Genomic DNA, 27665 nt, shown 5'->3' on the forward strand with positions numbered 1-27665 from the left:
GTTTATGTATTTTTTTCATTTTATTTATCCAATAATATTATTTTAGTTATGGTTATTTTTATACATTTTTTTAACTTTTAAGAGTATAAGTGTATTATGCACTACCATTACCATATTACAGAATCTAACTTTGACTATGTATTTACCATTACCAGTAAGTTTTACACTATGTTCTGTTTTTATGATGTTAATTAGCATTCTTTTACTTCTATGCAATGAACTCCCAGTAGCATTTCTGGTAAGGCAAGTCTGGTGCTGATGAACTCCCTCAGCTTTTGTTTTCTACAGAAACTGTTTTTTATCTTCATTTATAAAGGACAGCTCTGCCAGGTATAGACTTCTTGAGTGACATTTTTTTCTTTAATATTTTGAATATATCAATCCATTCTTTCCTGACCTGAAAAGTATGTGTTGAAAAATCTGCTCATAATCTTATGGGCGTTCTCTTGTGTGTAATTTATGTCTTTTCTCTTGCTGCTTTCAAGATCTTTGACATTTGACATTTCAGATATAATGTGTCCTGGTGTAGCCCTATTTAGGTTCAGACTTTTTGGGATACTTTGGGCCTCATGGATCTGGATGCCCATTTCCTTCCCCAGTTTTGAGAGGTTTTTAGCCATTATTGTTTGAAATATACTTTCTGTCCCTTTCTCTTTCTCTTCTCCTTCTGGAATTCCCAAAATGTAGATCTTGTTTCTTTTGATTATGTCCAGTAAGTTCCAGTGGCTTTCATCACTTTTTTCATTCTTTTATCTTTTTGTTTATCTGCATGAATAATTTCAAAGGTCTTCTAGGTCACTTATTCTTTCTGCTGTCTTCTCTTGAAGCTCTCTACTGAAATCTTCAGTTCAGTCCTTGTGTTTTTCAACTGTAAGATTTTTTTTAATGATTCTCTTTTTGTTGAACTTCTTGCTTTGTTCCTGCATTGTTTTCCTAATTTTATATAATTATGTTGGTGTGTTCTTGTAGTTCACTAAACTCTTTTTTAATTAATTTATTTTATTTTTGTTTATTTTTGGCTGTGTTGGGTCTTCATTGCTGTGCGCGGGTTTTCTCTAGTTGCGGCGAGCGGGGGCTACTCTTCGTTGCAGTGCACAGGCTTCATTGTGGTGGCTTCTTTTGTTGCAGAGCACGGGCTCTAGGCGTGCGGGCTTCAGTAGTTGTGGCACACGGGCTCAGTAGTTGTGGCTCACAGGCTGTAGAGCGCAGGCTCAGTAGTTGTGGTGCATGGGCTTAGTTGCTCCGTGGCATGTGGGATCTTCCCAGACCAGGGCTCAAACCCGTGTCCCCTGCATTGGCAGGCGGATTCTTAACCACTGCACCACCAGGGAAGCCCTTCACTAAACTTTTTTTCAGAGAATTATTCTGAATTCTGTTGCCAGTTTATAGATCTCTATTTCTTTAGGGCCAGTTATTGGAGATTTATTAGATTTCTTTGGTGGTGTAATATTTACCTAATTTTTTGTGATCCTAGATTCCTTATGTTGGTATCTGAACATTTGAGTAAGCAGTTTCCTTTTCTAGACTTCACTGGTTACTTTGGGGGAGAGAGTTCTTTACTAGTCTGCTTGCTTGGAGGTCTGGATGTGTCAGTTGGCAACATCCTTGGGCCAGTAGGGCTTTTTAACAGGCTCTGTTTGGGGACAAGGCCACTGATCATGCTCCAAAGTCAGGAAGTGGGTGCTTCTGGCTGAGAACAGTTAGACTGTTGCTTTGTTTCCTTGCTGAAGTGAGCCTGTAGTTTGGGCTCCATAGTTGCCTCAGTTCTCTGGTCAGGCGTCCTAGATGGCAGAATTGGGTACTATACTCAGTTGTGAGTGGGGCTATGAATTAGCTTCCCTGCCCTGGTGGAACAGCAGAATGCATCCCAAAACCTATACAGCTCATTGTTTGGGGACCTAAATCAGACAAGACTGCACTGAAGTCCCTGGACAGTTGAGGCTACCAGTTTTACTCTGCAGATGGGAAAAGTGCCAGGCTATGTTCTCTATTCGAGTGCCACTGAAAGCAGGACCGTAGGATAAGATAGGCAGCTTCCCAGGTGCTCTGGTTAGGTCCCCTGGCTGTGTGGGCTGAAGTCTATATTCTGTAGTGAGCAGGGATATTAATTAGTTTCCCTGCCCAGGCAGGGCTCCATGTAGGTCCCAAGGCTGGCAATGCTCTTATTTGGGAATCAGACTAGACAGAACTATGTGCCAAGATCTGTGATCTGATGGGCCGGTGTCCTAGCTCTGCAGATGGATAGCGCTGCTGGCTGGGTTCTCTGCTTAAGTGCCCTGTAATTAAAGTTGCAACATAGGCTACTGAGATGCCAGGAGCTCTGGTTCAGTTACCTGGTTAGGAGGGTTGGAGGATCTATTCAGCTATGGGCAGATTATGGATTAGCTTTCCTGATGAGGTGGGGGGCGCAGAGTAAGGGGGTTGCACAGAAAAACCACAAAGCTGGTAAGACTCTTGTCTGGGGACCTAATTAGGCAGACTTGTTCACCAAACTCTCTGGCCAGATGGGCTTACCAGCTTGTCTCTGCACACAGGCAGAGCCACTGGCTGGGCTTTCTGTTCAAGAGCTGCTGGGCCAAGCAGTTTCCCAGGTGTTCAGGTAAGGTTACCTGTGCATTCAGGGCCAGAAGCTACCCTCAGTAGTGGAGGAGGCTATGAATTAGCTCCCCTGCCCAGGCAGGGCAGCAGAACCAGTTCCAGGGCCAGAAAGTCTTTTTAAGGTCTTTTTTTTAAAAACATCTTTATTGAAGTATAATTGCTTTACATTGTTGTGTTAGTTGCTGCTGTATAACAAAGTGAATCAGCTATACATATAAATATATCCCCATATCTCCTCCCTCTTTCGTCTCCCTCCTACCTTCCCTATCCCACCACTCTAGGTGGTCACAAAGCACCGAGCTGATCTCCCTGTGCTATGCGGCTGCTTCCCACTAGCTATCTTTAAGGTCTTGACTCAAGTAGAACTGTGCCCCAAATTCCATGGCCAAATAGGTTTGCCTGCTTTGCTCTGCTGATAGGCAGTGCTATGGGCTGGGCTCACCACTTGAGTGATGCTTGGCTGAGCAGCTTCCCAGGTGTTCTGGCCAGGCTTTCCTGTAGGGTGGAGCCAGTAGCTACCCTCAGCAGTGGGTAGTGACTTAGCTCTGCTCTCTGGGTGGATGGAGGGTCAGACCAGGCTCCAGGGCCATCAATGCTCTTTGAGGTCCCTTCCTGGTCAGATTGCACAACTATCTTGGATCTGCCGAAGAGCAAAGCTGCTGGTTCAGACTGCTACTTCGGTGCTGAGAGTGTGCCAAGATCCAAGCACTGGTTGTTGCACACCCCTCCCCCATCTCTGTCACAATCCAATCCCCAATGGTCAAGGTCCACAGATTTACTTATGGTCTCCATGAGGTGAGACTGGAATGAGACTTTCAAGAAGTGACTCGGTGCTGGGGGAGGTAGATGGGCTCTTTTCCCACTGGAGGAACCACAGGCTTAGGGGAGACCTCTCAGTGTGGCACTGTGCTGGCCTGTATGAAGGGCAATGTAGTCAATGTGTCCTCTTACCCTTCTAATGTGGTCAATCTTGGTCTCTGTGCAGTGTGTTGGGAGGCTGCATCATTCTCACCCCTGCTGTGTTCTAGGTTATTCTCAGTGGTATCTTGTCCACGAATAGTTGTTAGTTGTTGTTCTTGTGAGGGGGAATAAAGTTGGGAATGACCTATGTTGCCATGTTAGTCATGTCCACATGCTTAAATTTTAAAATAAGACTCAGAATTTGGAATCATCTTTTTGCATATTTCTTGTATGCCTGGATATTGATGAACATCCTCAGTAAGATGCATAAGCAGATTAGGAATGAATCTTTAGAAGTGAACTGTGATTCTTTGTATGGATAAAACTTTTCCATAAGAAAGTCTAGGCTGTGTGTAGGCTCCAGAGCCTGACTGACTCTAAAGAAGTATGACTTTTCCAAGCTTCATGGTAGATCAATTTGAATCACATTTGCCCCTCCATCCAGTTACCTCAGTGAAATATCAAGGCTAATACCACCTTGGCAGAACATCCGGGTAATAGAGTTGCATGCCTTAGGGCCACAAATCTGAAAGCAGAGATACCTATTTCATCAATATTTGGAACATTAAGGATACAGCATTAACTATGCCATGGTTTGTTCTTTCAGATTCTTAGGCTGGTTCTCATGTCCATGAACAGTCCAAGTATCAGAGCAGGTAAATTGTAATATCCTCTGCTCTTCTGTATTGGCTCCATTCTGCAAGCTGATCATTCCCACATCTCTAGAGTCTACCTGTTTCTCCAAGCAATTTGGAACTAGTCTCTTCATAGCAGGTAGCATCATCTGTATTTCATTGTAAAGGAAGCTCAAGTTCTGTCCCTGAGCTTATTGTCAAGATCAAAGGTGCTGGGAGGGGGAGGGCGAGGGTGTGTGTGGGAGACTGCAGTGGCCAGTTATGAATACCAGAACCACATTCTCTGGCTCTGCAAAATATTCAGCAAAAATATATGAATTAATCCCATGGCCACCCCCCTGGGATACTGGTTGCAAATAGGAAGCTGGCTAATTCATATTATCTCTACTACATTTCCTTAGAACAAACTGAATATGGCAAGATCAATTTCAGTCTCTAGTACTATCAAGAGTATAGTGTGGAATTGAAAGTATATACTTCAGTATATACCTAAGTGAGATTCAAACATTCTGTAAACTCAACTATCCACATAGAAAATAGGTATCTATGAGAGAAAAATGTTATGTACTTTCAAAAATATTTTAATATATCTGTTGTATATACACACATGCGTAATGCAGGTCAAAGATTAGGGCAACACTGATTAGTAATATATGCTTTGCATTTGTGAGTGAAAGTAAAACATATGCCCCCAGATATTAGAATGTAGTGAGAAGAGAAATTTGGGAAACTTAACACAAGACAAATAATCAGCTGTGGAATGTCATAAGAAATTAAAATAAATGCACTAAAACTTTATATAGCACAGAATAAAATGACCTTTATTATGTTCAATTTTTAAGACTAAATGTGAATGATATAGTGAACAAAGATATCTAAATGTAAATGTATTTTAAAGGATTTACTTCAAACTTAAAGGAATAATAAAGTTCATGATGTACAGTTGACCCTTGAACAACACAGGTTTGAACTGCATGGGTCCACTTATACATGGATTTTTTTTCAATAAATATATACTATATAGTACTACACGATCAGCAGTTGGTTGAATCCGTAGATGCAGAACTGCAGATACAGAGGGCTGACTGTAAAGTTATCTGCATATTTTTGACTGTGTAGAGGGTGGGTGCCTCTAACACCTTCTGTGTTCAAGGGTCAACTGTAGTTATGTGATAGGGAGTTACATGGGCTATGGAAAGAACACGTAGATAAATTATTCACACTAACTGCTGGATTGGAAATTTGGTCTCATGGATTTTGTTGTGGCATGCTTTTTTATAAATAAGAAATTAAAACCAAGTTATATGCCCTATATATTTAATAAAAACACAACTGCTTTTGCTTATACACTGCCCTCTAATTAGATTACATTTGTCTTCTCACAAGGCAAAAGATTTCACTTATCAGTGATTCCCATCTGTAAGTGCAGCTTCTCTGACTGTTGGATTACTGCAGGCACTGTGTGGTTCATGCTCCACAGACCTTCTTGCAGCAGGGAGTGATATGTCCCACCAGGGTGTAACAGTTAGGGATTTGTAGGTACTTGAAGACCCTCGCCTGCCTTGTGGCTGTATTGGAACCAGCATCATGCTTGTATAATCTCTTACAAGTTATGATTTGTGGCTTAGAAGTATCCTTTTTCAATATCAATCTCATATTTTGCACTTTCTAGATCTTCTAACACTATGTAAAGTGACAATTAACTGGGAATTACCACAACTGATCCAGTCCTTATTATAACTACAGTACATTCAGACAGTGCTTTTTCAAGATGGACCTTTTGTATCTGTTTTTGACCAGTCCACCTTATTTATTTTTGTTCACATGCTCCTATAGTTTTCAGCTTAGTACATCACACCTAGAGGATTCTTTTGTCCCCAAAAGCCATTTGTGCACCTTCCCCTAGAGTCTTACAGTATGTTCCCAAGCCAGAAAAGATGAAAATCCTGAACAGAGCACCACAGGAAGAAAAATGTCTGAAAACTATTCTTACGAGACTGTAATTTGCTTACTCTTTGATCATCTCTAGTAAATGACTGCTTTATAATCACTACATCAGATTTTCCAGTTTGGTTCATTGTATACTCCTATTTACTCACGTTTTCCCTTGTCTACTAAATAAATGTAGGTTGACTCCACTGCAGAAGAGCCCTTAAGCTGTAATTATAGGAGTTATCTGATGAAATATTGGTTTGGCCAAAATGTCCATTCGGTTAGTGAATACATTGTTCAATAAAGATCTTTGTGAAAATGAAAACTACTCGAAACCGAATGAACTTTTTGGCCAACCTGACACTTTCATGTAGCACTATCTTCTTCCAAAAATTAGTCTGATATACTGTGTAAGCTTTGATATACAGTTCTTAAAGACATTACTGGTACTCCTCCATGACTGCCTCTAATATCTAGGTCAGCCCTGAAGGGGAGATCATTTACTTATAGACACCTAACATTCATGCTAAAGGGCTAATACAGTTGCATAAAGTTTTACCTTCTGTTTGTAGACCAGTGACCATCATATCTGTGTGCCTTTTGTGTTCTTCTGCAGCAAAATGATATTTTTGTACTTTCATGAAGTTACAAGAGGAATATAAGTTGGATGCACCCTTGTCCCAGGCCCCTAGGGGCAAAGGGTGTTTTCTAATGGAATATATCTAAATGATTTTGAGACAGGGTCAATGTCTATGGTAGCTTCCAAAATCACATGAGTCAATAGATCACAGATGCAATAACAATTCTGCTACAATTAAATTCAAAGACAACAATAAATCTGATAATTTCTAAGGTTCCAGTTCAAGATGGCAATGTAGAAGGCTCCTGAACTCACCTCCTCCCATGGACACACTGAATCTATAGCAACATACAGAAAAATTCCCTCAGTGAGAAGAAAAAAAACATACACATAAAAATGGGTAGGAGAGGCTGATTCACAGTCTCACCATAAACTCCACCTCTGGCCTGGTGACACACAAGAAAGAGGGAACTCACAACTTCCAGCTTCTCCTTGAGGAGTGAAGAATTTGGACCCTGCATCTGGTGCCCCAACTTTTAAAATTATCACCTGAGAGACTGGCCTCCCAAACATCTAATTCTCAGAGCCAACAAGGCTTGTGTCCATAAGACCCACAAGGCTATAGCAATCTAAGAGAGTTTGTTTTTTAAAAATTGAGGTAACTTTGACTTATAACATTATATAAGTTTCATGTATACAATATATTTTGACTTTTGTGTATGCTACAGCATGATCACCACCAAAAGTTTGGTTTCTGTTAGTCACCATACAACTGACCCCTTTTACCTGTTTTGCCCTCCCATCGCCCTTTCCCTCTGGTAACTACTACTCTGTTCTCTGTATCTATGTGTTTGTTTCTGTATGGTTTGATTTGTTCCTTTATGCATTTACTTACTTAATATTGCACATTTGAATGAAATCATACAGTAATTCTCCTTCTGACTTATTTCACTTAACATACTACTCTAAAGTTTCATCTATGTTGTTGTAATGGCAAGATTTCGTCTTTTTATGGCTGAGTAGTATTCCATTATGTGTATATATGTATGTGTGTGTGTGTGAGATATATGTATATCCATTCATCTGTTGATGGGCACTTATGTTGTTTCTGTATCTTGGCTATTGTAAATAATGGTGCAGTGAACATAGGGGTAATATATATCTTCTTGAATTATGTTTTCATATTCTTTGGATAAATATGCAAAAGTAGAATAGCTGGATCATATCATAGTTATAGTCTTAATTTTTTGAGCAATTTCACACTGTTTTCTACAATGGTTGCACCAATTTACATTCCTACCAGCAGTGCATGAGGGTTCCCTTTTATCCACACTTACTATTTCTTGGCTTTTTGATGTTAGCCATTCTAATGGGAATGAGGTGATATCTCATTGTGGTTTTTATTTTCTTTGCCTTTAAAATGAGTGATGGTGAAAATCTTTTTATGTGCCTGTTGGCCATCTGCATGGCTTCCTTGGAAGACTGTCTATTCAGGTCCTCTGCCCATTTTTAAAATCACGTTGCTTGTTTTGTTGTTGATTTGTATGAGTTCTTTATATATTAATATTTTGGATATTAACCCCTTACTGGATATGAGGTTTGTAAATATCTTCTTTTATTCGGTAGGCTCTTTTCATTTTGTTGATGGTTTCCTTTGGCGTGCAGAAGGTTTTTAGTTTGATACAGTCCCATTTGTTAATTTTTACTTTTTATTTCCTTGCCTGAGGAGACATACACCAAAAAAAAAAAAAATATTTCTAAGACTGATGACAAAGAGCATGGTTTCTAGGAGTTTTATGGTTTGGGGTCTTATATTCAAGTCCTTAATACATTTTGAGTTGATTTTTGTGTATGGTATAAGATAGCAGTCTAGGTTTGTTTTTCATTTGTTTGTTTTTTTGGCATGTGGCTGTCCAGTTCTTTAGCCCCATTTATTGAGGAAACTATCCTTTCTCTATTGTATGTACTTTTCTCTTTTGTCATAAATTAATTCTCCAAATAGGTGTGGGTTTATTTCTGGGGTCTCAGTTCTGTTCCACTCATCTGTGTGTGTTTTTCTGCCAATACCATGTTGGTTTTATTACTACAGTGTTATAGTATAATTTGAAATCAGGGAGTGTTATATTTCACCTCTGCTTTGTTCTTTTTTTCTTTCTTTTGGCTATTTGAGGTCTTTTGTGGTTCCATATAAATTATAGGATTTTTAAAATATTTCTGTGAAAGCTGCTCTTCAGATTTTGATAGGGATTGCATTGAATCTGTAGATTGCTTTAGGTAATATGGACATTTTAACAATTTTAATTCTTCCATGAGCACGTATCTTTCCATTTCTTTGTGTCTTCTTCAAGCAATGTCTTATAGCTTTCAGTGTATAGGTTTTTAACCTCCTTGGTTAAGCTTATTTCTAGGTATTTTTGTGGTTGTTGTTGCAGTTATAAATGGGATTGTTTTAATTTTACTTTCTGCAAGATTGTTGTTAATGTATAGTAATGCAACAGATTTTTATATATTGATTTTGTACCCTGCAATTTTACTGTATTTTTTCATTATTTTTAACAAGTTTTTAGTGGAGTTTTTAGGGCTTTTTCTATATAAAATCATGTCACCTACAATTAGTGACAGTTTTACTTCTTCCTTTCCAATTTGGATGCCTTTTACTTCTTTTGCTTGTATATATAATTGCTCTGGCTAGGACATCCAATACTATGTTGAATAAGAGTGGCAATAGTGGGCATCCTTATCATGTATCTGATCTTACAGAGATACCTTTCAGCTCTTCATCATTGAGTATGATGTTAGCTATAGCTTGTTATATATGGCCTCTATTATTTTGAGGAATGTTCCTTCTATACCCATTTTACTGAGAGGTTTTTTTAATGTAAATTGTTGAATCTTGTCACATACTTTTTCTGCATCTATTGACATGATCATATGATTTTTAACTTCCATTTTGTTAGTATGGTGTATCACATTAGATTGATTTGCAGCTCTTGAACCATCCTTGCTCCCTGGAATGAATCCACTGATTCATGGTATGATCCTTTTTATATATTTTTATATATTTATATATTTTTGTATTTGGTTTGCCAATATAGTGTTGAGGATTTTTGCATTGATGTCCATCAGAGATATTGGACCATAATTTTCTTTTATGGGTTCTTCTTGTTGGGTTTTGGTATCAGGGTAATGTTGGACTTGCCAGATAAGTTAGGAAGAATTCTGTCCTCTTCATTTTTTTTGGAAGAGTTTGAGAAGGATAGATATTAAATCTTCTTTAAATGTTTGGTAAAATTTATCTGTGAAGCTGTCTGGTCCTGCAATTTCATTTGGGGGGACATTTTTAATTACTGTTTTAATCCTACAAGTGATTGGTCTGCACAGATATTCTATCTCTTCTAATTCAATCTTCTTTTTGTTATTGGGGTATAGTTGCTTTATAGTGTTGTGTTAGTTTCTGCTGTACAGCAAAGTGAATCAGCTATACATACACATATATCCCCTCTTTTTTGGATTTCCTTCTCATTTAGGTCACCACAGAGCACTGAGTAGAGTTCCCTGTGCTATACAGCAGGTTCATTAGTTATCTGTTTTATACATAGTAGTGTATATATGTCAATCCCAATCTCCCAATTCATCCCACCCTCCTACACCCTTGGTGTCCACATGTATGTTGTTTACATCTGTGTCTCTATTTCTGCTTTCCAAATAGGTTCATCTGTACCATTTTTCTAGGTCCATATATATGCATTAATATACGATATTTGTTTTTCTCTGACTTACTTCACTCTGTATGACTGTCTCTGGGTCCACCCACATCTCTACAAATGACCCAATTTTGTTCCTTTTTATGGCTGAGTAATATTCCATTGTATGTATGTACCATATATTCTTTATCAATTTTTCTGTCAATGGACATTTAGGTTACTACCATGTGCAGGCTATTGTAAATAGTGCTGCACTGAACATTGGGGTGCATGTGTCATTTTGAATTATGGTTTTCTCTGGATATATGCCCAGTAGTGGGATTGCTGGGTCATATGGTAGTTCTATTTTCAGTTTTTTAAGGAACCTCCATACCTGTTCTCCATAGTGGCTGTATCAATTTACATTCCCACCAACAACATATAAAGCTTCCCTTTTCCCCACACACTTTCCACATTTATTGTTTGTAGATTTTTTGATGATGGCCATTGTGAGCGGTATGAGGTGATACCTCATTGTAGTAGTTTTGATTTGCATTTCTGTGATAATTAGTGATGTTGAGCATCTTTTCATGTGCCTCTTGGCCATCTGTATGACTTCTTTGGAGAAAGGTCTATTTAGGTCTTCCACCCATTTTTTGAATTGGATTGCTGGTTATTTTTTAAATATTTATTTGGTTACGCTGGGTCTTAGTTGTGGCAGGCAGGCTCCTTAGTTGTGGCATGTGAACTCTTAGATACAGCATGCATATGAGATCTAGTTCCCTGGCCAGGGATCGAACCCAGGCCCCTGCATTGGGAGCATGGAGGCTTAACCACTGTGCCACCAGGGAAGTCCAAGTTGTTTGGTTTTTTTTATAATGAGCTGCATGAGCTGTTTGTATATTTTGGAGATTAATTCCTTGTCAGTTGTTTCATTTGCAAATATTTTCTCCCATTCTGAGGGTTGTCTTTTCATCTTGCTTATGGTTTCCTTTCCTGTGCAAAAGCACTTAAGTTTAATTAGGTCCCATTTGTTTATTTTTGTTTTTATTTTCATTCCTCTAGGAGGTGGGTCAAAAAAGATCTTGCTGTGAGTTATGCCAAAGAGTGTTCTTCCTATGTTTTTGTCTAAGAGTTTTATAGTGTCTGGTCTTACATTTAGGTCTCTAATCCATTTTGAGTTTATTTTTGTGGATGGTGTTAGGGAGTGTTCTAATTTCATTCTTTTACATGTAGCTATCCAGTTTTCCCAGAACCACTTATTGAAGAGACTGTCTTTTCTCCGTTGTATATTCTTGCCTCCTTTGTCATATATTAGTTGACCATAGGTGCATGGGTATATCTCTGGGCTTTCTATCCTGTTCCATTGATCTATGTTTCTGTTTTTGTGCCAGTACCATACTAACTTGATTACTGTAGCTTTGTAGTATAGGCTGAAGTCTGGGAGCCTGATTCTTCCAGCTCTGGTTTTTTTTTTCCCTCAAGATTGCTTTGGCTATTCAGGGGCTTTTGTGTTTCCACACAAATTGTAAAAAATTTTTGTTCTAGTTCTATGAAAAATGCCATTGATAATTTGATAGGGATTGCATTGGGTAGTATAATCATTTTCACAATATTGATTCTTCCAATCAAAGAACATGGTATATCTCTCCATCTGTTTGTGTCATCTTTGATTTCTTTCATTAGTATCTTATAGTTTTCTGAGTACAGGTCTTTTGCCTCCTTAGGTAGGTTTATTCCTAGGTTTTTTATTCTCTTTCTGATCTTTTGTTTTTAGTGTATAGGAATGCAAGAGATTTCTATGCATGAATTTTGTATCCTGCTACTTTACCTAATTCATTGATTAGTTCTAGTAGTTTTCTGATGGCATCTTTAGGATCTTCTGTGTAGAGTATCATGTCATCTGGAAACAGTGACAGTTTTACTTCCTTTCCAATTTGTATTCCTTTTATTTCTTTTTCTTCTCTGACTGCCGTGGCTAGGAATTCCAAAACTATGTTGAATAATAGTGGTGAGAGTGGACATCCTTGTCTTGTTCCTGATCTTAGAGGAAATGCTTTCAGTTTTTCACCATTGAGAATGATGTTTGCTGTGGGTTTGTCATATATGGCCTTTATTATGTTGAGGTAGATTCCCTCTATGCACACTTTCTGGAGAGTTTTTATCATAAATGGTGTTGAACTTTGTCAAAACCTTTTCTACACCTACTGAGATGATCATATGGTTTCTATTCAATTTGTTAATGTGGTGTATCACATTGATTGATTTGCATAATTGAAGAACCCTTGCATCCCTGGGATAAATCCCATTTGATCATGGTGTATGATCCTTTACATATGTTGTTGGATTCTGTATGTTAGTATTTTGTTGAGGACTTTTGCATCTATGTTCATCAGTGACATTGATCTGTAATTTTTTTTTGTGATATCTTTGTCTTCTTTTGGTATCAGGGTGATTGTGGCTTCCTAGAAGGAGCTTTGGAGTGTTCCTTCCTGTACAATTGAGAAGGACTGGTGTTAGCTCTTCTCTAAACATTTGATAGAATTCACCTGTGAAGCCATCTGGTCCTGGACTTTTGTATGTTGGAAGATTTTTAATCACAGTTTCAATTTCAGTTCTTGTGATTGGTCTGTTTATATTTTCTATTTCTTCCTGGTCCATTCTTGGAAGGTTGTACTTTTCTAAGAATTCTTCTTCCAGGTTCTCCATTCTATTGGCATATAGTTTCTTGTAGTAGTCACTTATGGTCCTTTGTATTTCTGCAGTGTCTCTTGTAATTTCTCCTTTTTCATTTCTAATTTTACTGATTTGAATCCTCTCCCTTTTTTTCTTGATGAGTCTGGCTAAAGTTTTGTTTATCTTCTCAAAGAACCAGCTTTTAGTTTCATTGATTTTTGCTATTGTTTTCTTCACTTTTATTTCATTTATTTCTGCTCTGATCTTTATGATTTCTTTCCTTCTACTAACTTTGGGTTTTCTTTGTTCTTCTTTCTCTAGTTGCTTTAGGTGTGAGGTTAGGTTGTTCATTCGAGACTTTTCTTGTTTCTTGAGGTAAGATTGTATTGCTATAAACTTCCCTCTTAGAACTGCTTTTGCTGAATCCCATAGGTTTTGGGTCTGCGTGTTTTCATTGTCATTTTTTTCTATGCATTTTTTAATTTCTTCTTTGATTTCTTCAGTGATCTCTTGGATATTTAGTAGTGTATTGTTTAGCCTCCATGTGTTTGTGTGTCTTACAGTTTTTTTCCCCTTAATTGATTTCTAATCTCTAATCTCATAGTGTTGTGGTCAGAAAAGATGCTTGATATGATTTCAATTTTCTTAAATTAACCAAGGTTTGATTTGTGACCCAAGATGTGATCTATCCTGGAGAATGTTCCGTGTGCACTTGAGAAGAAAATGTATTCTGCTGCTTTTGGATGGAATGTCCTATAAATAACAATTAAGTCTATCTGGTCTATTGTGTCATTTAAAGCTTGTGTTTCCTATTAATTTTCTGTGTGGATGATCTGTCCATTGGTGTAAGTGAGGTGTTAAAGTCCCCCACTATTATTGTGTTACTGTCGATTTCCTCTTTTATAGATGTTAGCATTTGCCTTATGTATTGCAGTGCTCCTATGTTGGGTGCATAAATATTTACAATTGTATATCTTCTTCTTGGATTGATACCTTGATCACTATGTAGTGTCATTCCTTGTCTCTTGTAACAGTCTTTATTTTAAAGTCTATTTTATCTGATATGAGTGTTGCTACTCCAGTTTTCTTTTGATATTCCATTTGCATGGATTATCCTTTTCCATCCCATCACTTTCAGTCTGTATGTGTCCCTAAGTCTGAAGTAGGTCTCTTGTAGACGGCATATATATGGGTCTTGTTTTTGTATCCATTCAGCCAGTCTGCGTCTTTTGGTTGGAGCATTTAATCCATTTACATTTAAGGTAATTATCGATATGTATATTTCTATTACCATTTTCTTAACTGTTTTGGGTTTGTTATTGTAGGTCTTTTCCTTGTCTTGTGTGTCCTGCCTAGAGAAGTTCCTTTAGCACTTGTTCAGCATTTGTTGTAAAGCTGGTTTGGTGGTGCTGAATTCTCTTAGCTTTTGCTTGCCTGTAAAGCTTTTGATTTGTCCATTGAATCTGAATGATATTTTTGCTGGGTAGAGTAATCTTGCTATAGGTTTTTCCCTTTCATCACTTAAATATATCCTGCCACTCCTTTCTGGCCTGCAGACTTTCTGCTGAAAAATCAGCTGATAACCTTATGGGGATTCCCTTGCATGTTACATGTTGATATTCCCTTGCTGCTTTTAATATTTTTTCTTTGAATTTAATTTTTGTTAATTTCATTAATATGTGTTTCAGTGTGTTTCCTCTTGGGTTTTTCCTGTGTGGGCCTCTCTGCACTTCCTGGACTTGGGTGGCTATTTCCTTTCCCATGTTAGGAATGTTTTCAACTATAATCTCTTTAAATATTTTCTCAGACCCTTTCTCTTCTTCTTCTGGGACCCTCATAATTCAAATGTTGGTGCATTTAATGTTGTCCCAGAGGTCTCTGACACTGCTTCATTTCTTTTCATTCTTTTTTCTTAATTCTTCTCCTTGGCAGTTATTTCCAGCATTCTATCTTCTGGCTCACTGATCTGTTCCTCTTCCTCAGTTATTCTGTTATTGATTTCTTCTAGTGTATTTTTCATTTCAGTTATTGTGTTGTTCACCTCTGTTTGTTTTTTAGTTCTTCTAGGTCCTTGTTAAACATTTGTTGTATTTTCTCTATCTGTGCCTCCATTCGATTTCCAAGATTTGGGATCATCTTTACTATCATTATTTTGAATTCTTTTTCAGGTAGGTTCCCTATTTCCTCTTCATTTCTTTGGTCTTGTAGATTTTTACCTTGCTCCTTTGTAACATAGATTTTTGTTGTCTCATTGTTTTGATGGGTGGGGCTGTGTTCCTGTCTTGCTGGCTGTTTGCCTGAGGCACCCAGCACTGGAGTTGGCAGGCAGTGAGGTGGAGCCAGGTCTTGGTGCCAAGATGAGAACCTCTGGGAGAGCTGACACCAATTACTATTCCTTGGGACCTGAAGTTCTCTGTTAATCCAGCTGCTTGGACTTGGTGCTCTCACCATAGGAGCTCAGGCCCAACCCCAGTCTGGGAAGCAAGACTGTGAAAGCCATGAAGTGCAGCTAAGAAAAAAAAAAAGACAAAAAAAAAGACAACACCAGAATAGAGCATAACAATAACAAAGAATAAAAAATAGAATTAGGAAAATAAAATCAAAACCAAAAAATAATTGAAAGAATAAAAAAATTTTAAAAAGAGAATAAAGATAATAATAAAAAGTTTCCTGATGCCTCCACTATCAATGTCCTTGCCTCCACGGTGACCTACAGCCAATCCCTGCCTCCCCCAAGAACCTAGGCCCTCTAAGACCTCTAGGTAGGTCTCTGGACCTGCTGTGTCAGCCCCACCTCTGCGTGTGTCCCTCTTGACTGCTCCTGAAGCTGGCCTGGAGCACATGTGCCTGTGCAGGCCAGCTGGGGCACAGGCCTTCACAAGCATGCCTGCAGGGGCCTGCACAGCTGGAGGAGCCTTAGAGGGGGGCAGCGCTTGGCTCACCTGGACCCACGCAGCCAAAGGACGCTTCGGCAGAGGAGGGGCTCAGACCCAGGACCCATGTGGCCGAGGGGGCCTTGTGGGTTGGGGGGGATCCTCTTCTAATTCAATCTTGAAAGGTTGTATGATTCTAAGAATTTATCCATTTCTTCTAGGTTGTCAAATTTGTTGGCATACAGCTATTCATAGTATTCTAATTCTTTGCATTTCTAGAACATCCATTTTAATTTCTCCTCTTTCATTTTTGCTTTTATTTATCTGAGCCTTCTATCTCTTTTTTTCCTTAGTGAGTCTAGCTAAAGGCTTGCCAATTTTATCTTTTTAAAGAACCAACTATTAGTTCACTGATCATTTCTACTGTTTTCTTAGTCTGTTTCATTTATTTTCTGCTATGATCTTTATTATTTCTTTCCTTCTACTGACTTTGGGCTTCACTTGTTTCTTTTCTATTTCCTTTAGTTGTAAGTTTAGATCGGTTATTTGAGACTTTTCTTGTTTATTGAGGTAGGCCGATATTGGCATTTGCTGCATCCTTTACATTATTTTTCTTTGTGCAATTTTTAGTTCTCCTTTGATTTCTTAGTACCCCAAATATTATTCAGTAACATGTTGTTTAGTCTCCACATAGTTCTGATTTTCCAGCTTACTTTCTTGTACTTCATTTCTAGAATAATTTCAATCTTCTTAAATTAACTGAAGCTTGTGTTTTCCAATATATGGTCTATCCTTGAGAATGTTCCATGTGTGTTTGAAAGGAATGTGCATTCTGCTGCATTTGGATAGAATGTTTTGTATAAATCTATTAAGTTCAACTGGTCCTAATGTTTAAGGGTGATATTTTGTTGTTGATGATGAATTTATGTCTGGATAATCCAGCCATTGATGTGAGTAGAGTGTTTAAATTCCCTACTATTATTGTGTTGCTGTTAATTTCTCCATTTATGTCTGTTTACTCTTCTTGAATTGTCCACGTTATCATAATATAATGTACATCTTTTTCACTTGTTATCTTTTTTGGCTTGAATTCTAATTTGTCTGATATAACTATTGCTACAGCCACTTTCTTTTGGTTGCCATTTTCTTGGAGTATCATCTTCCATTCCTTCACTTAAGCCTATGTTTGTGTTTAGAGATGAGATGAGTCTCCTGGAGGTAGCATATAGTTGGGTCTTGTTTTTTAATTTATGCAGCTGCTCTATGTTTTGATTGGTGAATTCAATCCATTTATATTTAGGGTGATTATTGATAAATGAGGACCTAGTACTACCATTTTATCTTTTGTTTTCTGGTTGTTCTATTAGTTTGGTGCTTTTCTATGATTTTTTTTCAGTTTCCTTTTTTTAAATGTTTTCTGTCTCTGCTCTAGTTTTGTAGTTACCATGAGGTTTGTATAAAACATCTCATAGGTGAAATAGCACTTTTTCTGTCCAAAATATCTTATGTTTATTCGTATATGGTTCCATCCTTTTCTTCTTCCTTTTACGTTTTCATTTTCTCAAATTATCCCTTTTGCTCTTGTGAGTTTGTTACGAAATTAAAGTAGATATAGTTATTTTTACTGCTTTTTTCTCTTTAACCTTCATGAGTTGCAATTTTCTGATTCTATTTAAAACCTTAATCAGAGTTTTGTGTACTTTTGCCTTTTTGTTTCAGATAGAAGAGCTTCTTTCAACCTTTTTTGTAAGGCAAGTCTAGTGGTGATGAACTTCCTTAGCTTTTGTTTGTCTCAGAAAGTCTATTTCTCCTTTATATCTGAATGATAATTTGTTAGAGAGTATTCTTGGGTGACTGTTTTTATTTTTCAGTATTTTGAGAATATCATTTCACTCTCTCCTGGCCTATAGAGTTTCTGCTGAGAAATCTGCTGATAGGCTAATGGGAGTTCATTTGTATGTTACTTTTTTTTAACCTGGCTACCTTTAAAATTCTTCATCTTGGGCTTCCCTGGTGGTGCAGTGGTTGAGAGTCTGCCTGCCAATGCAGGGGACACGGGTTCATGCCCCGGTCCGGGAAGATCCCAAATGCCGCGGAGCGGCTGGGCCCGTGAGCCATGGCCGCTGAGCCTGCATGTCCGGAGCCTGTGCTCCGCAGCGGGAGAGGCCACAACAGTGAGAGGCCCACATACCACAAAAAAAAAAAAAAATTCTTCATATTGACTTTTATGTATTTTGTAGAAGGTTTTTTTGCATTGAGGTAATTAGGTGTTTTCTTAGCTTCATGGCCTCCCCCCAGGTTTGGGAAGTTCTCAGCTCTTTTTTTTTTTTCTTCTTTAAATTAGTTCTCTGATCCCTCTCTTCTCCTTCTGGGATACCCATTATCTTTATGTCACCCTTCCTAATGTAGTTGGGTAGTTCTTGTAGAATGTTTTCATTGTTTTTAGTTCTCTCTCCTCTTCTACCTATATCATTTCTAAATTTCTCTTCCATATGGTCTGCTCTATATCCAATGCTTTCTAATGCATTCTTCATCTTTTTTACTAAGTTCCTCAGTTTCAGAATTTGTTTGTTTCTTTATGACAATTATTTTGAATTCTCTATCAGTTAAATTGCAATATTCTGTGACTTTACGTTTGGTTTTTGGAGAATTGTCACTTTCTTTTCGTGATACCGTGTTTCCAAAGTTTTTCATGGTACTTGAGTTTTTCCTCTGCTGGCACATCTGAAGTAGTGAACACCTTTCTTCTTTAGGTAAAGCACTTTTTACTGGATTCTAACAATTCAACAGGTTAGTAATTAGGGGCCTTTTTCAGTAAGTGGCACTGTAGCACAAGTTTTGAGAATAGGCATTTTTCCACCCTCCATTCCCTCTTCCTGAGGTTTTCCCCAGTGCCTTCATTACTGGTGCTGCCACCTGGGGCACCAGGACATTGGGCATCTCTGCCATGTCTAGTGTTATCAGGTTTGTGGGCTCCACCACTGCAGGTGGGAGGGCTGGAGTCATAGGTGCCTCTGTGGCTGGAAGGCCAGTGTTTCATGCCCCACTACCTCCCCTTCTGTTACTGGGCTCAGTTGCCTACCTCCCCTGATGTCACTGGGCTCAGCTGCCATGGCCTGAAAGCTGTGATTGCAAGCACAGCATTCACTGTTCAGCTGGTTCTGCCTCTTCTTCTATGTGCTCCAGTCCACCAACCTATAGATGTATATATGTGTAGATCTCTAGTGTCCTGCTCTTTTGGGCAGAGGAAACTTTGTTGAGTTAGTGTTTTAATGGTTTTTGATTGAAGGAGAGAGACAAAGGCAACATCTCACACTGCCATGATGCTGACATCACTCTAAGAGCCTGAAGTGTTCCCAGTCTTTCTGTGAAACAGACCTATTTGCTTACCTTAAAAGCTTCAGTCTGAGGAACAGGCTTCTAATTTTACATACAACTAGGGGCCAACTGCAGTGATCCAGAGATTGGGGAGGCTAGCAGGCACCATCTTTGTAGTCTCCCTTGCTCCAGGTCTCCAGTATCTCCTGAAAAGAAACTTACATACATGTCAGCAGCCCTGGTTTTGTGTCTGTCACTCAGAAGATGTGCCTTCTTAGCCTGGCTCTGATGGCCAGCAATGCTTGTTTGTGGGTCCCCTAGGAGAGTAATGAACAAAGAAATCGTTCTTAATCAGCTAGGAATCTAACACACAGTGCAGAAGCAGCAGACAGAAATGCCCAGCCTTCCCATGAAAGAGGCTTATTTCTTATCTTAAAAGCTACGGTCTCAGAGGCAGGATTCTAATTTAATGCACACTGGGAACTGACTGCAATCCTTTCCAGAGATGAGTGAGGCCATCAAGTGCCATCTTCACACTCTCCCCTGTTGCAGGTCCCCAGTATCTCAGAAAAGGAGTTTGTGTATAGGTACATTTTCTCAGATTTGGGGGCTGCTGCCCAGAGGACATATCCCTTAATAGCCTGGCTCTGGTGGCCAGTGACTTGTGTTCATATGTTCAACAGGACAATAAGCAAACAAAGAAACAGTTTTTAACTGGTTATCCCTTCAGGGCTCAGTGCAGAGGGAGTGCACAGCACTGTTCATCTCACAGTCTTCCCCTGAAAGAGGTATAGTTTCATACTTTAAAATCTGCTGACTTAGATCCTTCCCCCTGGGACACTGACAGTTCTTGGCACACCCTCAAGTATTGGGAGCCACTGAGAACAAAAAAAAAATTGCTTGGGCAGTTACAAAGGATTGAAAGGCAGCACTCTTCTGTACATAGCAGAAGATCGTCAACAGATTTTTCAGCAGGAATTTTGAAGTCCAGAAGGGAAATGCATAATATATTCAAAGCACTAAAAGGAAAAAAGATACCAACCAAGAACACTCTATCCATCAAAGTTGGCCCTCAGAATTGTAGGGAGAGATATAGAGATTTCCAGACCAAAAAAAAAAGGAGGGGTTTACCACCGATAGACTGGCCTTACAATCAACGTTAAGGGGACGACTTTCAGCTGAAACAAAAGAGCTCTAATTAGGAAAAGAAAAACATAAGGAAGTATACATTTCACTAGTGAAGCTAAATATATATTAAGATTAAACTAATGTTGGTGGTAGGTTAATTACTTATAAATTAAGTAATTAAATTTATAAGTAATAAATAATTTATAAGTTTTATTACTTAAATTATAATTACTTAATTTATAAGTTATAACTTATAAATTCCTTATAAGTTTAGTATGAAGGCTAATGACAAAAACAGTAAAAATAACAAAACTACAATAATTTGTTAATGGATGCACAAGATAAAAGGATATAAATTTTGACAGTCAAAACATGAAACATGTTGGGAGAGTAAAATTGCAGGGCTTTAGAATGCATTGAAACTTAAGTTGTTATCAACTTATAATTGACTGTTATGAGATTTGCATAAAATATTTTGTATTTATGTTAAGCACAAATAAAAATCTATAGTAGGTACACAAATGAAAGTATTACACTACAGAAAATCTTCAAATCACATATAAGAGAGAAAGAGAAGAAGAAAGAAATGAAGGAATTACAAAAAACAGTCAGAAAACAATTAAGTCCACTCTTATCAATAATTAGTTTAAATGTAAATGGACTAAATTCTCCAAACAAAAGACAGAGCGGCTGGTGGATTAAAAAAAAACAAAAAATAACCAACTGTATTCTGCTTTATGGGCACAAATTTCAAGACTGAAAATGAAGGGATGATAGAGATATTCCATGAAAATCTAAACCTAAGAAGCTATACTTATGTCAGACAAAATAGACTTCAAGACCAAGGAAGTCACATCTTAATAATAAAGGGGTCAGTCCAACAAGAGGACATACATTTATAAATATTTATTCACATAACATAGGATCACATAAATATATAAAGCAAATTCTAAAGAGAAATAGCAATACAATAATACTAGGGCAGTTAAATACCTCACTTTCATCAATGGATAGATCAGTGAGAGAGAAAGTAAGGGAACGCTGACCTCAAATGACATGTTGGACCAGATAGACTTAAACATTCACAGAACAGTCCATCCAAAAGCAAGAGAATACATGTAGTTCTCAAACACACATGAAACACTCTCCAAGATGATAGAACATACATTAAGCCACAAAAAAGTCTTAATAAATTCAAGAAAATTGAAATTATATTCAGCATCTTTTCCCACACAAGGGTATGAAACTAGAAACCAGTTACAAGAAGAAAACTGGAAAATTCACTTATATGGGGAGATTAAACAACATGCTAATGAACAACCAATGGGTCAAAAGAAATAAAAAATTTTTTGATACAAAAGATAATATATACACAGTATACCAAAACTATGGAGTGCAGCAAAAGCAATTTTAAGAGGGAAGTTCATAGCAATAAACATCTATATAAGGAACAGTAAGAGATCTCAAACAACCTAACTTTACATCTCAAGGAACTAGAAAAATAAGAATACACTAATAGAAGTAAGGAAATAAGATTAGAGCAAAATATATGAAATAGAGACTAAAAAGATAATAGAAAAGATCTATGAAACTAAGAACTGTTTTTTTATCTTTTTTTTTTTAAGAGTTGGTTTCTTGACGAGACTAACCTTTAGCTAGACACACCAAGAAAAAAGACTCAAATAAGTAAAATTAGACAGGAAAAAGGGGTGATTACACAGATACAACAGAAATACAAAGGATCATAAAAGACCACTTTGAACAATTATAAGCCAACAAAGTAAACATCCTAAAAGAAATGGATAAATTCCTGGAAACACAATTTACCAAAACCAAATCATGAAGAAATAGGAAATCTGAACAGACTGATTACTAGTAAGGAAATTGAATTAGTAGTCAAGTATCTCCCAAAAAAGAAGTCCAGGAGCAGATGGCTTCACTAATGAATTCTGCTAATCATTGAAAAATAATTCCTACCAATCCTTCTCAAACTCTTATGTCCAAACACATTTTATGTAGCCAGCATCACCTTGATACCCTAGTCAGACAAAGACACTACCAGCAAAGAAAAATACAGGTCATTATCTGTGGTGAACATGGATAAAAAAATCCTCAATAAAATACTAGCAAACTGAATTCAGAAGTACATTAATAGGATCATACACCATGATCAATGGGGTTTATTACAGAGAGCAAGGGTAGTTCAACATTATCAAATTAATCAATGTGATACAGCACATTAATAAAATAAAGGATAAAAATCATTTCAATAGATACAGAAAAATCACTTGACAAAAATTACCATCCATACATGATAAAAACTCTCAACAAAGTGGGTATAGAGGGAATGTAACTTAATAAAGGCCATATATGACAAGACCACAGCTAACATCATACTCAATGGTGACAAGACAAACAAGACAAGGATGCCCACTCTAACCACTCCACTCTTTCAACATAGTACTGAAAGTCTTAGCCAGAGCAATTATTGGATTGGCCAAAAAGTTTGTTTGGGTTTTTCCATACAATCTTACAGAAAAACTCAAACGAACTTTTTGGCCATCCCAATAAATGAGAAAAAGAAATACTAGGCATCCAAATCAGAAAAGAAGTAAAATTCTCTTTGCAGTTGGCATATTATATATAGAAAATACTAAAGACTCCATCAACCATATGACCCAGCAATCCCACTACTGGGCATATACCCAGAGAAAACCATAATTCAAAAAGACACATGCACCCCAATGTTCATTGCAGCACTATTTACAATAGCCGGGTCATGGAAGCAACCTAAGTGTCCATCAACAGATGAATGGATAAAGAAGATGTGGTACATATATACAATGGAATATTACTCAGCCTTAAAAAGGAACGAAATTGGGTCATTTGTAGAGACATGGATGGATCTAGAGACTGTCATACAGAGTGAAGTAAGTCAGAAAGAGGAAAACAAATATCGTATATTAACACATATATGTGGAATCTAGAAAAATGGTACAGATGAACTGGTTTGCAAGGCAGAAATATAGACACAGATGTAGAGAACAAATGTATGGACACCAAGGGGGAAAAGTGGACAGGGGGATGAACTGGGAGATTGGGACTGACATACATACACTAATATGTATAAAATAGATAACTAATAAGAACCTGATGTATAGCACAGGGAATTCCACTTCGCTGTACAGTAGAAACTAACACAACATTGTAAAACAACTATACTCCAATGAAAACACACACACACACACACACACACACACACAAGATTCCATCAAAAAATTTAGTTCAAATACATGAATTTAGTAAAGTTGCAGGGTACAAAAGCAATATTCAAAAGTCAGTTGTGTGTTTATACACTAATAGCAAACTATCAGAAAAAGTGAATGAGATGGTTTTCTTAATTTCAACTGCATCAAATAGAATAAAATACATAGGATTAAATTTGACCAAGGAGGTGAAAGACCTATATTTGGAAAATGACATTGATAAGATATTTGAAGAAAATACAAATAAATGGAAATATATTCCATGCTCATGGATTAGAAAAATTAATACTGTTATAATTTCCATAGTACCCAAAGCTATCTACAGATTCAATTCAATCCCTATCAAAATAACAATGGCATTTTTCACAGAAACAGAACAATCCTAAAATTTGTATGAAACCATAAAAGACCCAAAGATCAAGTAATCATGAAAAATAATTAAGCTAGAGGCATCATGCGTCCTGATTTCAAACTTTATTACAAAGCTATAGTAATTAAAACAGTATGTTTTAGGCATACAAAAGACATATACATTAATGGAACAGAAGAGACAGCCCTGGGGAAAACATTCGCATGGAATAGACAAGGAAGTTCATTTATAAACCATGATAACTCTTCCTTGCTATCATAATATAGTCAGAAGAGATGGGGACCGTGTGAATATGTAAAGAACATCACATTGATCCATTACGTCCATGAAAACATACTGATTAGGCAGAATGTGTCAGAGTTGGCTAGTATACTGAAAGCTTTGATAAGACCCATGTTTTCTGGGAGGCAAGAGAGGAACCTTACAAGACTCAGGAATCTAATTTTAATAAATTTTCTAGATATCTAGTGACCAGGAATGTGCCTGGATGTCTCCAAGGTAAAGCACAAATTACTGCGTCTTACATACTTTGCCAAGAAGAAGAAAGCATAGTGCTTGGTCAGCCTCTTTGCATTCTGGGGACAGCAAATTCCTCATCTGAGACATTGGTCTAGCCTATAAACTAGCTGATACAAAAGGCTGCCAGTTTTAAGTGGGCTGGGAGCAGGAATGTGCTCTTTGGCAAGTCCAGACTATGATGCAAGCAGCTTTACATCTTCAGTCAGATGATTCAGCAGTTCTGATGTTGTCAATGGTGAGAAATGTTTCACTGTAGAGTTCATTGGAAGTCCCTGGGGTTCTGAAACAAGGCCATGTCATCTAAAACAGAAAATTATATGCTTTTGAGAAACAGTTCCTGATATGTTATTAGGGCCTCGTAGAGATGGAACACTTGACCATGCAACAGTAAGTGACCATTTGTCTCATCTGTTATAAGCTGGGAAATATCTAGTCCATTAAGTCACAGTGGATTGTTGCAGGGCTTGTCCAACCTTAGAAGATGGAAATGGTACATTCAGAATTAAGCCCAAGCAGGAGGGGTGTCAGTGCAGCTTACTTTTGCCCTCTAGTCCTGACCCATTGTTGTTAAGGATGTGGAACAACTAATAAACGGTGGCAAACTAAGTCAGTGAGAGGGAGGGGTTACAAAGCAGCAAAAGGAAAGTTTTGGCAATGATGCATGTTCCTTCACTGTGGTGATAGTTTCATAGGTATACACATACGTCAAAACTTAACATATCTAATGTACATAATTTAGTAAGTGATTATTTTATATCAATTATACTTTAATATAGCTGTTAATTTTTTTTAACATAGCAGAAATTCCGGAAGTGGTGGCAACATGCCAGGAAAGGCTTTTTCTGAGCTCTATTGATACCAGACTGACCAAATTCGAAGGTCATCACCATGCTTGGGTGCTGTTCTTATAAGACCCATGAAGACTAGGTAAATAATCAGTAATGAAACAAGATGAATAATCAGCAATGAAACAATGAAATGAGGCCATCTCATTCACTCTGGCACACCATGCCAGGCTGTCAAAATACCTCTCCTTGGCATGCTAAAGCCTTCTATAGTACTTTACAAATCACTCCTGTCTCCTAGTGAGAATATATACAGAAGCAGAGAGAGCAAGGGAACAAGTTATGGCCCAGCTGGTTCTCCTGCCACAAGCAGTGTGGGGTCATTTCTACTGCCAGGAACCCACCCAGAGAGATAATCAAGAACTGGTGACAGCAGAGTTCCCAGCACACAACTGGCCCACTCTGTTCAGGACAGAGGGTACAGGCCTCAGTCTTGCCATATTGGGTTTTCTTTGCCAATTTAGAAAGCAATATAATAGAATGGTAAGGTATGTGTAAAGATAGATGCCAATTCCTCTATGGAAAGGAAGGTTTCAGATATCTTGAAGTAAATGCCCTAGACTTGGCTATCTTGTTGGGTACAAATAGCACATATAGCCCTTTTAAAGTAATAGGAAGGTGTATTTAATACCTGGAGTGGCATTCAGAAATAAGGAGAATTGATCTGAACCAATGCAATCCTGTAAACTGTGATACCATTGTATAGAATTTTGAGATAGCATCCACTGAGAAAAACACACCAAGAACTTATTTGTACTAGGTTTAGGTAACAGGACATTGACCAGTCAACTGTTTGGCCAATGGAAGGTACTTCCTGTGCTCTTTGAATAACAGTTTGAATTTGAGAATTCATAAGACAAGAACTAAGAAGGGAGAAACACTGGCTTAGCACCATTACTAATACATGGTGATACCTCAGGTGCTTTATATTCCTATCACCTTTTATTTTTGGCATCTCTAATTTTTCACTTATCATTAGAGATACTAGGAATGTTGTAGAGAACAAGGTCAGAACCTGGGCCTGGCTTGACTCTAAGGCCTATGAACTTTTTGCTATATTAGGTTGCCCAGTGTTTAAGGAAAAACTGCCTTGCAAGCAACATTTGAAAAGTCAGTTCATTGTGTTATGACATTCTGGGAGCATTGCTGAAGCCAGTATCCAATACAACATTGAAATATACACAGTACATGGCTTAATATTCAGAGGTCCAAGTGAGGTGAGTTCACTGAAAATCCAACTTCTAAAAAAAACCTAGACCCCTTGAAACTGACCCTGCGGGCAGGATGAGAGGGAGTAGGGACAGATCTCAGACTGGTGCTTGCCTTATGAGAACAATAACAACAACAGTCATGAATTCCTGATTTGTTAAAGCCAGTTGAATAGGAGATGCTGCTACAGGGCAGATGAACCATGTTTTAATTCCAGTGCTGGCCAGAAGGGGAAAATAACTGTTTATCCAAGACTACCAGCATAAGGCCAACATTCCAGTTTAACCCTCTGTATTCTTTCCAATCACTATTCCAAAGGCTACATAACATGAACAGCCCATATGTAAAGCAATAAACTCTGTGGCCTCCTGGAGAGACCCACTGACCATATACAACAGACCACATCAGTGCTGCCCACAAGGTGTGTATGAAAATTACAAGGCCTAGTAATTTAGATTTCTGCAATCTACCATGCCCTTATTCTGCATGAACCCAGAGGTGTTTCTGGTACCAAATTCTGAAGCAGCATAAACTATCTTCATGATCCACTGCTTTCCCAATGCTATGGGGCGATGGGACCCAGCTTTATCTCAGATGCATTAGTTCTTTGGATTGTAACTATACACACATGAATTTTCCTCTCAGCTTAGCCAGATTGCCTGCTTAGGAATCCATACCATCTCATCTCAAGGGCCTGATCATTCTCTGCTGGAATTGGATATAAAAGCTGCTGCAGTCCATGCCTAGCTTTAAGCCATGTTCCAGTGCTGTAGAAATCCAAGAGAGAGCACTTCGGGGGCGAGAATATTGAAAGGATTTGTAGAATGACAGAACATCCTTGCCTGATTCTTAACTGCCTACTTCTTAGATACATGATAGATAAATGATCAGAGAGGAGACATTATCTGGATGAAATATAGATATGGGGGACAAAACAGATGTTCAGGAAGATACTATAACAAGGGAAGAGAAGTAATAAGCAAACATACTTCAATCTATGACAGTATAAAAATTAACCGCCTGGGAAAAAGACTTCCTTTTTACTTTTGCCGACCCACCAAAAAGAATCCTGT

The sequence above is a fragment of the Globicephala melas genome, chromosome 2 (assembly GCF_963455315.2).
Source record: "Globicephala melas chromosome 2, mGloMel1.2, whole genome shotgun sequence".
NCBI classification, from domain to species: Eukaryota; Metazoa; Chordata; class Mammalia; order Artiodactyla; family Delphinidae; genus Globicephala; species Globicephala melas.